The sequence below is a fragment of the Hyperolius riggenbachi genome, chromosome 6, assembly GCF_040937935.1.
Source record: "Hyperolius riggenbachi isolate aHypRig1 chromosome 6, aHypRig1.pri, whole genome shotgun sequence".
Classification (NCBI taxonomy): domain Eukaryota; kingdom Metazoa; phylum Chordata; class Amphibia; order Anura; family Hyperoliidae; genus Hyperolius; species Hyperolius riggenbachi.
The window spans coordinates 11,210,471-11,224,213 of NC_090651.1; the positions used below are offsets into that span (position 1 = coordinate 11,210,471).

General features: G+C 51.9%; 1 protein-coding gene across 2 annotated transcripts in view; it reads right to left on the bottom strand.

Moving 5' to 3' along the window:
• CTNNBIP1 (catenin beta interacting protein 1) overlaps positions 1-12,474 on the bottom strand; it is a 71,659-nt gene extending 59,185 nt beyond the window's left edge. The window contains exon 1 of one of the 2 annotated variants that reach the window (XM_068238840.1): positions 12,381-12,474. The gene's annotated coding sequence lies outside the window, so the exon portion shown is untranslated. The remainder of the gene's footprint in view (positions 1-12,380) is intronic. The other variant, XM_068238841.1, reaches the window with a different exon arrangement.
• Between the last annotated feature and the right edge of the window lie 1,269 nt (positions 12,475-13,743).

Consider the following 13,743-nt stretch of genomic DNA (forward strand, 5'->3'; position numbering starts at 1 on the left):
ACATCGAACGGAATTTTGAACATTGCACTGTATCGAATGCTGCGGTTTGATAGATTTTCAATATTTCATGGTGAAATCTATTGAAGATCTGTCTTCTGTGTATGGGGGATTGGATCAGAGAGGGATCGATGTGTTTGCCGCATTGGGTGGCCATCTACCCGTATGTGGCCAGCTGAAGAGTTTCCTGCTGCAAATGCGGCCCTGAACCTTTGCCGTGACCTTGCCTATCAGCAGCTGTGGCCGGTGCCCTGCCGGTGCCAATCCGCCCACCTGTCTGTTTATTAATGACAGAGCCGATGACACCGACAGTCCCCAGTGTCCCATACCAGCTCCATGCCAGCTGTCCTGTGCCATCAGGTGTGACCCGGCCACCGCGGGTTCACACACACTCTGAGACCGGACCAGGTGGCAGAACGCCCGGAACATGAAACTGCCAGACCGTGGATGACAGTGCTGAGGTTACTGAGCCTGGCAGGGCCGAGCGATGCCAAAAACTGCCCCTCTACAGGAAGAGCCTCAGAGCTAGAATTTCAAGAGCAACAGCAGCAGAGATGTCCAATGAGATTCTCTTAATTCCGCCTCGTATGCTAATTTTATGTAGGTTAGAACTGGGCCAATCACAATGTTGCAGGAAGTGAATTTGATTGGTCTTCTTCCAAGCTGCATATATTTGACCAGCCAGCTTCCCTTCTAGCAGTGCATGCTGGGACATCTATCTGTACATCAGGTAGACGGCCACACAGTGTCCTCCCATGATGCACAATTATGTGCTGTGCTACAGTTCTATGACATTTTTATGGAAGGGGTGAATCAGGTTATTATCATAATCTGGCATTACACCCAATCCAGCAACACCCCAATGACAAGCTGGGTCAATAGACTCTAATCCTGCAGTGCTATCATCACAGGCTGCCTGCTGGATTTGGAGTCACACGACATGCAGCAAACAGATGAGACAGACATGCAGCCGCTCTTACACCTTCCTGCTGTACCATGTGCTATACTCAGTGACAGACATGCAGCCGCTCTTACACCTTACCCTGTACCCGGTGCTATACTCAGTGACAGACATGCAGCAGCTCTTACATCTTCCTCCTGTACCCTGTGCTATACTCAGTGACAGACATGCAGCAGCTCTTACATCTTCCTCCTGTACCCTGTGCTATACTCAGTGACAGACATGCAGCCGCCCTTACACCTTCCTCCTGTACCCTGTGCTATACTCAGTGACAGACATGCAGCCGCCCTTACACCTTCCTGCTGTACCCTGTGCTATACTCAGTGACAGACATCCAGCCGCCCTTACACCTTCCTCCTGTACCCTGTGCTATACTCAGTGACAGACATGCAGCCTCTCTTACACCTTCCTGCTGTACCCTGTGCTATACTCAGTGACAGACATGCAGCAGCTCTTACATCTTCCTCCTGTACCCTGTGCTATACTCAGTGACAGACATGAAGCCGCCCTTACACCTTCCTGCTGTACCCTGTGCTATACTCAGTGACAGACATGCAGCCGCCCTTACACCTTCCTGCTGTACCCTGTGCTATACTCAGTGACAGACATGCAGCCGCCCTTACACCTTCCTGCTGTACCCTGTGCTATACTCAGTGACAGACATGCAGCCGCTCTTACACCTTCCTGCTGTACCCTGTGCTATACTCAGTGACAGACATGCAGCAGCTCTTACATCTTCCTCCTGTACCCTGTGCTATACTCAGTGACAGACATGCAGCCGCCCTTACACCTTCCTGCTGTACCCTGTGCTATACTCAGTGACAGACATGCAGCCGCCCTTACACCTTCCTCCTGTACTATACTCAGTGACAGACATGCAGTCGCTCTTACACCTTCCTCCTGTACTATACTCAGTGACAGACATGCAGTCGCTCTTACACCTTCCTCCTGTACTATACTCAGTGACAGACATGCAGCCGCTCTTACACCTTCCTGCTGCACCCTGTGCTATACTCAGTGACAGACATGCAGCCGCTCTTACACCTTCGTCCTGTACCCTGTGCTATACTCAGTGACAGACATGCAGCCGCTCTTACACCTTCGTCCTGTACCCTGTGCTATACTCAGTGACAGACATGCAGCAGCTCTTACACCTTCCTGCTGTACCCTGTGCTATACTCAGTGACAGACATGCAGCCGCCCTTACACCTTCCTGCTGTACCCTGAGCTATACTCAGTGACAGACATGCAGCCGCCCTTACACCTTCCTGCTGTACCCTGTGCTATACTCAGTGACAGACATGCAGCCGCCCTTACACCTTCCTGCTGTACCCTGTGCTATACTCAGTGACCGACATGCAGCCACTCTTACACCTTCCTGCTGTACCCTGTGCTATACTCAGTGACAGACATGCAGCCGCTCTTACACCTTCCTGCTGTACCCTGTGCTATACTCAGTGACAGACATGCAGCAGCTCTTACACCTTCGTCCTGTACCCTGTGCTATACTCAGTGACAGACATGCAGCCTCTCTTACACCTTCCTGCTGTACCCTGTGCTATACTCAGTGACAGACATGCAGCCGCTCTTACACCTTCCTGCTGTACCCTGTGCTATACTCAGTGACAGACATGCAGCAGCTCTTACACCTTCGTCCTGTACCCTGTGCTATACTCAGTGACAGACATGCAGCCTCTCTTACACCTTCCTGCTGTACCCTGTGCTATACTCAGTGACAGACATGCAGCCGCTCTTACACCTTCCTGCTGTACCCTGTGCTATACTCAGTGACAGACATGCAGCAGCTCTTACACCTTCGTCCTGTACCCTGTGCTATACTCAGTGACAGACATGCAGCCTCTCTTACACCTTCCTGCTGTACCATGTGCTATACTCAGTGACAGACATGCAGCCTCTCTTACACCTTCCTGCTGTACCCTGTGCTACACTCAGTGACAGACATGCAGCAGCTCTTACATCTTCCTCCTGTACCCTGTGCTATACTCAGTGACAGACATGCAGCCGCCCTTACACCTTCCTGCTGTACCCTGTGCTATACTCAGTGACAGACATGCAGCCGCCCTTACACCTTCCTGCTGTACCCTGTGCTATACTCAGTGACCGACATGCAGCCACTCTTACACCTTCCTGCTGTACCATGTGCTATACTCAGTGACAGACATGCAGCCGCCCTTACACCTTCCTGAGGTACCCTGTGCTATACTCAGTGACAGACATCCAGCCGCCCTTACACCTTCCTGCTGTACCCTGTGCTATACTCAGTGACAGACATGCAGCTGCCCTTACACCTTCCTGCTGTACCCTGTGCTATACTCAGTGACAGACATGCAGCCGCCCTTACACCTTCCTCCTGTACCCTGTGCTATACTCAGTGACAGACATCCAGCCACTCTCACACCTTCCTGCTGTACCCTGTGCTATACTTAGTGACCGACATGCAGCCGCCCTTACATCTTCCTCCTGTACCCTGTGCTATACTCAGTGACCGACATGCAGCCGCCCTTACACCTTCCTGCTGTACCCTGTGCTATACTCAGTGACAGACATGCAGCCGCCCTTACACCTTCCTGCTGTACCCTGTGCTATACTCAGTGACAGACATGCAGCTGCCCTTACACCTTCCTGCTGTACCCTGTGCTATACTCAGTGAAAGACATGCAGCCGCCCTTACACCTTCCTGCTGTACCCTGTGCTATACTCAGTGACAGACATGCAGCTGCCCTTACACCTTCCTGCTGTACCCTGTGCTATACTCAGTGACAGACATCCAGCCGCCCTTACACCTTCCTGCTGTACCCTGTGCTATACTCAGTGACAGACATGCAGCCGCTCTTACACCTTCCTGCTGTACCCTGTGCTATACTCAGTGACAGACATGCAGCAGCTCTTACATCTTCCTCCTGTACCCTGTGCTATACTCAGTGACAGACATGCAGCCGCCCTTACACCTTCCTGCTGTACCATGTGCTATACTCAGTGACAGACATGCAGCCGCCCTTACACCTTCCTGCTGTACCCTGTGCTATACTCAGTGACAGACATGCAGCCTCTCTTACACCTTCCTGCTGTACCCTGTGCTATACTCAGTGACAGACATGCAGCCGCCCTTACACCTTCCTGCTGTACCATGTGCTATACTCAGTGATAGACATGCAGCCTCTCTTACACCTTCCTGCTGTACCCTGTGCTATACTCAGTGACAGACATGCAGCCGCCCTTACACCTTCCTGCTGTACCCTGTGCTATACTCAGTGACAGACATGCAGCCTCTCTTACACCTTCCTGCTGTACCATGTGCTATACTCAGTGACAGACATGCAGCAGCTCTTACATCTTCCTCCTGTACCCTGTGCTATACTCAGTGACAGACATGCAGCCGCCCTTACACCTTCCTGCTGTACCCTGTGCTATACTCAGTGACAGACATGCAGCCTCTCTTACACCTTCCTGCTGTACCCTGTGCTATACTCAGTGACAGACATGCAGCCGCCCTTACACCTTCCTGCTGTACCCTGTGCTATACTCAGTGACAGACATGCAGCCTCTCTTACACCTTCCTGCTGTACCCTGTGCTATACTCAGTGACAGACATGCAGCCGCCCTTACACCTTCCTGCTGTACCCTGTGCTATACTCAGTGAGAGACATGCAGCCTCTCTTACACCTTCCTGCTGTACCATGTGCTATACTCAGTGACAGACATGCAGCCGCCCTTACACCTTCCTGCTGTACCATGTGCTATACTCAGTGACAGACATGCAGCCTCTCTTACACCTTCCTGCTGTACCCTGTGCTATACTCAGTGACAGACATGCAGCCGCCCTTACACCTTCCTCCTGTACCCTGTGCTATACTCAGTGACAGACATCCAGCCACTCTCACACCTTCCTGCTGTACCCTGTGCTATACTCAGTGACAGACATGCAGCCGCCCTTACACCTTCCTGCTGTACCCTGTGCTATACTCAGTGACAGACATGCAGCAGCTCTTACATCTTCCTCCTGTACCCTGTGCTATACTCAGTGACAGACATGCAGCCGCCCTTACACCTTCCTGCTGTACCCTGTGCTATACTCAGTGACAGACATGCAGCCGCCCTTACACCTTCCTGCTGTACCCTGTGCTATACTCAGTGACAGACATCCAGCCACTCTCACACCTTCCTGCTGTACCCTGTGCTATACTCAGTGACAGACATGCAGCCGCCCTTACACCTTCCTGCTGTACCCTGTGCTATACTCAGTGACAGACATGCAGACTCTCTTACACCTTCCTGCTGTACCATGTACTATACTCAGTGACAGACATGCAGCAGCTCTTATATCTTCCTCCTGTACCCTGTGCTATACTCAGTGACAGACATGCAGCCGCCCTTACACCTTCCTGCTGTACCCTGTGCTATACTCAGTGACAGACATGCAGCCGCCCTTACACCTTCCTCCTGTACCCTGTGCTATACTCAGTGACAGACATCCAGCCACTCTCACACCTTCCTGCTGTACCCTGTGCTATACTCCGTGACAGACATGCAGCAGCTCTTACATCTTCCTCCTGTACCCTGTGCTATACTCAGTGACCGACATGCAGCCGCCCTTACACCTTCCTGCTGTACCCTGTGCTATACTCAGTGACAGACATGCAGCCGCCCTTACACCTTCCTGCTGTACCCTGTGCTATACTCAGTGACAGACATCCAGCCGCCCTTACACCTTCCTGCTGTACCCTGTGCTATACTCAGTGACAGACATGCAGCCTCTCTTACACCTTCCTGCTGTACCCTGTGCTATACTCAGTGACAGACATGCAGCCGCCCTTACACCTTCCTGCTGTACCCTGTGCTATACTCAGTGACAGACATCCAGCCGCCCTTACACCTTCCTGCTGTACCCTGTGCTATACTCAGTGACAGACATGCAGCCGCTCTTACACCTTCCTGTGGTACCCTGTGCTATACTCAGTGACAGACATGCAGCCGCCCTTACACCTTCCTGCTGTACCATGTGCTATACTCAGTGACAGACATGCAGCCGCCCTTACACCTTCCTGCTGTACCCTGTGCTATACTCAGTGACAGACATGCAGCCTCTCTTACACCTTCCTGCTGTACCCTGTGCTATACTCAGTGACAGACATGTAGCAGCTCTTACATCTTCCTCCTGTACCCTGTGCTATACTCAGTGACAGACATCCAGCCACTCTCACACCTTCCTGCTGTACCCTGTGCTATACTCAGTGACAGACATGCAGCCGCTCTTACACCTTCGTCCTGTACCCTGTGCTATACTCAGTGACAGACATGCAGCCGCTCTTACATCTTCCTCCTGTACCCTGTGCTATACTTAGTGACAGACATGCAGCCGCTCTTACACCATCTTAGTGTACCCTGTGCTATACTCAGTGACCGACATGCAGCCGCCCTTACACCTTCCTGCTGTACCATGTGCTATACTCAGTGACAGACATGCAGCCGCCCTTACACCTTCCTGCTGTACCCTGTGCTATACTCAGTGACAGACATGCAGCCACTCTTACACCTTCCTGCTGTACCCTGTGCTATACTTAGTGACAGACATGCAGCCGCTCTTACACCTTCCTGCTGTACCCTGTGCTATACTCAGTGACAGACATGCAGCCGCCCTTACACCTTCCTGCTGTACCCTGTCTGTGCTATACTCAGTGACAGACATGCAGCCGCTCTTACACCTTCCTAGTGTACCCTGTGCTATACTCAGTGACAGACATGCAGCCGCTCTTACACCTTCCTGCTGTACCCTGTGCTATACTCAGTGACAGACATGCAGCCGCTCTTACACCTTCCTAGTGTACCCTGTGCTATACTCAGTGACAGACATGCAGCCGCTCTTACACCTTCCTAGTGTACCCTGAGCTTCACTCAGTGACAGACATGCAGCCGCTCTTACACCTTCCTGCTGTACCCTGTGCTATACTCAGTGACAGACATGCAGCCGCCCTTACACCTTCCTGCTGTACCCTGTGCTATACTCAGTGACAGACATGCAGCCGCCCTTACACCTTCCTGCTGTACCATGTGCTATACTCAGTGACAGACATGCAGCCGCCCTTACACCTTCCTGCTGTACCCTGTGCTATACTCAGTGACAGACATGCAGCCGCTCTTACACCTTACCCTGTACCCTGTGCTATAGTCAGTGACAGACATGCAGCTGCCCTTACACCTTTCTGCTGTACCCTGTGCTATGCTCAGTGACAGACATGCAGCCGCCCTTACACCTTCCTGCTGTACCCTGTGCTATACTCAGTGACAGACATGCAGCTGCCCTTACACCTTCCTGCTGTACCCTGTGCTATACTCAGTGACAGACATGCAGCTGCCCTTACACCTTTCTGCTGTACCCTGTGCTATGCTCAGTGACAGACATGCAGCCGCCCTTACACCTTCCTGCTGTACCCTGTGCTATACTCAGTGACAGACATGCAGCTGCCCTTACACCTTCCTGCTGTACCCTGTGCTATACTCAGTGACAGACATCCAGCCACTCTCACACCTTCCTGCTGTACCCTGTGCTATACTCAGTGACAGACATGCAGCCGCCCTTACACCTTCCTGCTGTACCCTGTGCTATACTCAGTGACAGACATGCAGCTGCCCTTACACCTTCCTGCTGTACCCTGTGCTATACTCAGTGACAGACATGCAGCTGCCCTTACACCTTCCTGCTGTACCCTGTGCTATGCTCAGTGACAGACATGCAGCCGCCCTTACACCTGATGCTGCACTAGCAAGTCGCAAAAGCAGGCAAAAAAAGCATTAAAAAAAAAATAAATAAAACAGTAGGCCCTGTTCCCACTACAAAACGCATGCATGTCGTATACGTTTGCGGGACGTTTTCAAAGTAAACCTGAGAGGCATATGGAGGCTGCCATATTTATATCCTCTTAAACAATACCAGTTTACTGGCATCCTGCTGATCTCTCTGGCTGCAGTAGTGTCTGAAACACACCTGAAACAAGCATGCGGCTAAGCTAAAATCTGATCGGCAGCATCTTAGTTCAGGGTCCATTGCCAAAAATAGAAGGAGAGTGCAGCGCGAGTGTAGAGACTCCTCCATCAGAAGTCACAGAATCACCTTCCGGTAAAGCAGAAATCCTCAGCATCCATCCAGATCCGATACGCGGTCACAGCGGCTCAGGCGTCCTCGCGCTTTACTGGCCTCATTAAACATGACAGAGATGCTGCCGCCCGGCAACGACCAATCCGCTCGCCGGATCGCACTTCCCAGCAGTCAGCCTGATAACAGATGAAGCCTGATGAGTGGAATGGGCAGGAAGGAGTGAAGATTGAGCGGTGAAGCACAGCAAGGCCCTGCGGGCTCCGCATACCCTCATCCTCTGTACAATGCCAGCTGACTCTGCAGGTATACCCAGGGATGGTCAATGGCAGCCTTATAATGCTGATGCAAAGCCCAGGCAAATGTATGCAGCTTGGTAATGGGTCAATTAAATGCAACAACGGCTTGTCCCAGGTGCGCCTCCGTCGGCCACAAGCCTGTCCCAGGTGCGCCTCCGTCGGACACAAGCCTGTCCCAGGTGCGCCTCCGTCGGACACAAGCCTGTCCCAGGTGCGCCTCCGTCGGACACAAGCCTGTCCCAGGTGCGCCTCCGTCGGACACAAGCCTGTCCCAGGTGCGCCTCCGTCGGACACAAGCCTGTCCCAGGTGCGCCTCCGTCGGACACAAGCCTGTCCCAGGTGCGCCTCCGTCGGACACAAGCCTGTCCCAGGTGCGCCTCCGTCGGACACAAGCCTGTCCCAGGTGCGCCTCCGTCGGACACAAGCCTGTCCCAGGTGCGCCTCCGTCGGCCACAAGCCTGTCCCAGGTGCGCCTCCGTCGGCCACAAGCCTGTCCCAGGTGCGCCTCCGTCGGCCACAAGCCTGTCCCAGGTGCGCCTCCGTCGGCCACAAGCCTGTCCCAGGTATGCCTCCGTTGGCTACAAGCTTGTCCCAGGTATGCCTCCGTTGGCTACAAGCCTGTTCCAGGTGCAATTCCATTAGCTACAAGCTTGTCCCAGGTGTGCCTCCATTGGCTACAAGCTTGTCCCAGGTGCAATTCCATTGGCTACAAGCTTGTCCCAGGTGCAATTCCATTGGCTACAAGCTTGTCCCAGGTGTTCCTCCATTGGCTACAAGCCTGTCCCAGGCTTGGCCCAGATGTGATGCCATTGGCTACAAGCCTGTCCTAATGGCTTGTTCACACTATGAGCGCTTTTGGATAGTGCTAGGAAAATAGCTATGCACTTGAAAAGCTATTTTGTGAGCACTGTTACAAAATAACAAAAAAAAAAAAAAAAAAAAAAGATTCCGTTCCAGGACAAAGAGTTCACTTCCTGATTGACTTGGAAGAAGAAAAAAAAACGCTAATAGCCACACAAAAGCGCACACATAAGCACTTAATAGCTCTAAAGCCGCATCTACACGAGTAGATGCGGCCGCGATGCTCCTTATCAATCAAGATCCGACAGGACGGATCTCCGCACCGCCGATTCCCTGCTCGCTCCCCGCGAGGGGACAGTGGCAGGGAATCGAGCGGAAGATAAGCGGCGCCGGCGGGGACGAGCGGGGAATCGAATGCGGCACACGAGCGGCGAGCGGGGAATCGAATGCGGCGCACGCGGAAGAGGCGATCCGGCGGCTAATCGAGCCGCCGGATCGCTGCAATGTCCCATAGTGTAGATGGGGCTTAAAATTGCTTTGAAAAGCACTCACAAAAGCACTCAGCACTTGCGATTTACAGTATACAGTGAACCACACCTTGGTGTGATTTTATTGGCTACAAGCTTGTCCCAGGTGTGCATCCATTGGCTACAAGCTTGTCCCAGGTGTGCCTCCATTGGCTACAAGCTTGTCCCAGGTGTGCCTCCATTGGCTACAAGCTTGTCCCAGGTGTGCATCCATTGGCTACAAGCTTGTCCCAGGTGTGCATCCATTGGCTACAAGCTTGTCCCAGGTGTGCCTCCATTGGCTACAAGCTTGTCCCAGGTGTGCCTCCATTGGCTACAAGCTTGTCCCAGGTGTGCCTCCATTGGCTACAAGCTTGTCCCAGGTGTGCCTCCATTGGCTACGAGCTTGTCCCAGGTGTGCCTCCATTGGCTACAAGCTTGTCCCAGGTGTGCCTCCATTGGCTACAAGCTTGTCCCAGGTGTGCCTCCATTGGCTACAAGCTTGTCCCAGGTGTGCCTCCATTGGCTACAAGCTTGTCCCAGGTGTGCATCCATTGGCTACGAGCCTGTCCCAGGTGTGCATCCATTGGCTACGAGCTTGTCCCAGGTGTGCCTCCATTGGCTACGAGCCTGTCCCAGGTGCGCCTCCATTGGCTACGAGCTTGTCCCAGGTGTGCCTCCATTGGCTACGAGCCTGTCCCAGGTGCGCCTCCATTGGCTACAAGCTTGTCCCAGGTGCGCCTCCATTGGCTACAAGCTTGTCCCAGGTGCGCCTCCATTGGCTACAAGCTTGTCCCAGGTGCGCCGCCATTGGCTACAAGCCTGTCCCAGGTGTGCCTCCATTGGCTACAAGCTTGTCCCAGGTGTGCCTCCATTGGCTACAAGCTTGTCCCAGGTGCGCCTCCATTGGCTACAAGCCTGTCCCAGATGTGAGTCTACAGAAGCCAGACAGTAAGCAACAAACTAAACTGGAATAAAGGTAGCAGCCTCCATATCACAACCTACATATAAAAATATAATGGAAATATCTGAATTTTGGGGGGGGTTTAGCCAAATATAAAAAAACAAATAGGAATGTTTCAAACAAAGCCAATAAATCCAAGAAACCAAACAGCACCAAGCCAGTATCTAACTAATATTCCATCACAATTCTAAGATACATTACACACAAGCGGGCCAAACTTCTGCAGAGGCAAACTGGGTCTCTGCCCAGGGCGGAATGTCTGCCAGGCACGCCACGCTGGCTTCACACTAGAACGTGCACAAATTCAGGTATTACTAGTTTCCGCCTTCAGAAGGCAGTGGGTGCTAATGCAGTGACAGGTCTCACCCTACTCACCTGCTGACCTCAGCATTCAGCCCCTCCCCCTGTCACATGCAGCATTCAGCCCCTCCCCATCACATGCAGCATTCAGCCCACCCCACCAACGTCTGCAGCACTAAGCCGCACCCCCTACCACATGCAGCATTCAGCCCATCCCACCAGCGCCTGCAGCACTAAGCCCCACCCCCTGCCATATGCAGCATTAAGTTCCACCCCTAAAATCTGCAGCTTTCAGCATCAGTATATAATACTATGGATATCAGTGAAGGATTATACAGATGACTCAGAGTCAACCCTTCACAACCATGGGAAATGGCCATCACCCAAAACACCGTGTGACTCTACACTGCTTATACGCTACATGCCATCCTGCAATAAATGGCAACATGTCCCTATAAATAATATAATAATGGTGGTATCAGTGATGGGCCCAGTCACACTGTATTATGGGGTGTATAATAATGGGGTTATCAGTGATGGGGTGTATAATAATGGGGGTATCAGTGATGGAGCCAGTCACATTGTATTATGGGGTGTATAATAATGGGGGTATCAGTGATGAACATATGTAATAATGGGGGTACCAGTGGTGGGGTGTATAATAATGGGGGTACCAGTGGTGGGGTGTATAATAATGGGGGTACCAGTGGTGGGGTGTATAATAATGGGGGTACCAGTGATAGGGTTTATAATGGGGGTATCAGTGATAGGGTTTATAATGGGGGTATCAGTGATAGGGTTTATAATGGGGGTATCAGTGATAGGGTTTATAATGGGGGTATCAGTGATAGGGTTTATAATGGGGGTATCAGTGATAGGGTTTATAATGGGGGTATCAGTGATAGGGTTTATAATGGGGGTATCAGTGATAGGGTTTATAATGGGGGTATCAGTGATGGGGTGTATAATAATGGGGGTATCAGTGATGGGGTGTATAATAATGGGGATATCAGTGATGGGGTGTATAATAATGGGGATATCAGTGATGAGGTTTATAATGGGGGTATCAGTGATGGGGTGTATAATAATGGGGGTATCAGTGATGGGGTGTATAATAATGGGGGTATCAGTGATGGGGTGTATAATAATGGGGGTATCAGTATTATGGGGTGTATAATAATAGTTGTATCAGTGATGGACATATATAATAATAGTTGTATCAGTGACGGGTATATAATAATGGGAATATACAATGATAATGGTAGAGCTGGAGCTGTGATCACACACAGGCGATGCAGCCATTCTATGCACAGATCTCCGGCTCTCCCCGCACAGGCCGCCGGCTGCTGCTCGCATTATTCACCCTCCCGTCTCTCCACCCCTCCCGGCTGCCGCTCACATTCCCCGGCCTCTCCCGGCCCTCCCCCCCGCCGGAACTCACCGATCAGCGGAGACTCTCCCCGTCCGGCCGGCTGCTCCTCTGTGTCTCCGGCCTGTGTGTGCCCGGCCCGGGGGAGGAGCTGCCAGAGGAGGGGCGGGGATCCGGGGAGGGGCTGCAGGCGGAGGGCGGGGCTGGCAGGGATCATCGGATGCATACAATGTATCAGTGTATCTGCTGTGCTCGGCTCGCGCGCGTCAGTGTCCGGCCGGCAGGTCAGAGGTCATGCTGGAAATATTCCATCCCCACTTCCCAGCACTGAGCTCATATATTAGCTTCATTTGTGCGACCAGATCGACCATCTCATTGGTTATCGAATCGGATGAAAATCTGTATCGCAACAAGGATTATGCCCAGTACACACCATGCAATATCCTGTCAGGTCAAATCGATTATTCCCGACAGGTCAATCTAATTTCCAATCGTTCTTCTGATCGCTTCTGTACAAAATCAATCAGATAAACGATTGGAAATCAGATTGGACGTGTTGGAAATCAATTGAGCACGCAGGGAATCTCAGACTGACGTGATCAATTGGATGTGTGGCGGTCCCCCGGGCTGATGTTCCCCCAAATATTAATGTGCTGGTACCATAGTTAACACTCTTGCCTTGCAGCGTTGGGTTCCCAGTTCAAATCCCAACCAGAACACTATCTGCATGGAGTTTGTATGTTCTCATGTGTCTGTATGGGTTTTATCTCAAAAACATACAGAGAAGTTCATTGGCTTCCTGCTAAAATATCGGCCCTATACTACAATACACACGCTACGTGATACATAGATATGACTATGGCAGGGATTAGATTAAAATATACCAGAGATGGTATACAGGCCATTATTTATACTCACCTGGGGCTTCCTCCAGCCGCATGAGCACTGGGGCTTCCCTTGCCATCCTCCTCGGGTCCCCCATTCTGGCGTTACGACTCCCGGTAATCCGGTCAGTTGCCGCCACTCGTTGCCTTCTGCCCATGCGTGGCTCGGCCGCGTGTGCCCCCGCCAAGCTCCGGATCTCTGGAGCGTTCTGCGCCTACACAGTACTACTAGGCAGGCACAGAGCGCTTCAGGGGACAGGAGCGTGACGTTATAAGGGGCAACTGAACCTGTTCTGATGTGGTAGGAAGAAACATACACGTGAAATACCAAAACGGACTTGTGTTAACCACTTGAGGACCATAGTGCTAAGCCCCCCTTAAAGAGACACTGAAGCAAAAAAAAATTATGATATTATGATTTGTATGTGTAGTACAGCTAAGAAATAAAACATTCAGGGCCCTTTTCCACCAGCGCGTTTGCGCTGGCTGAATCGCAAAAACGCAAACCGCTAGCGATTTTACAATCGCTACGGTTTGCTTTTTAACATAGG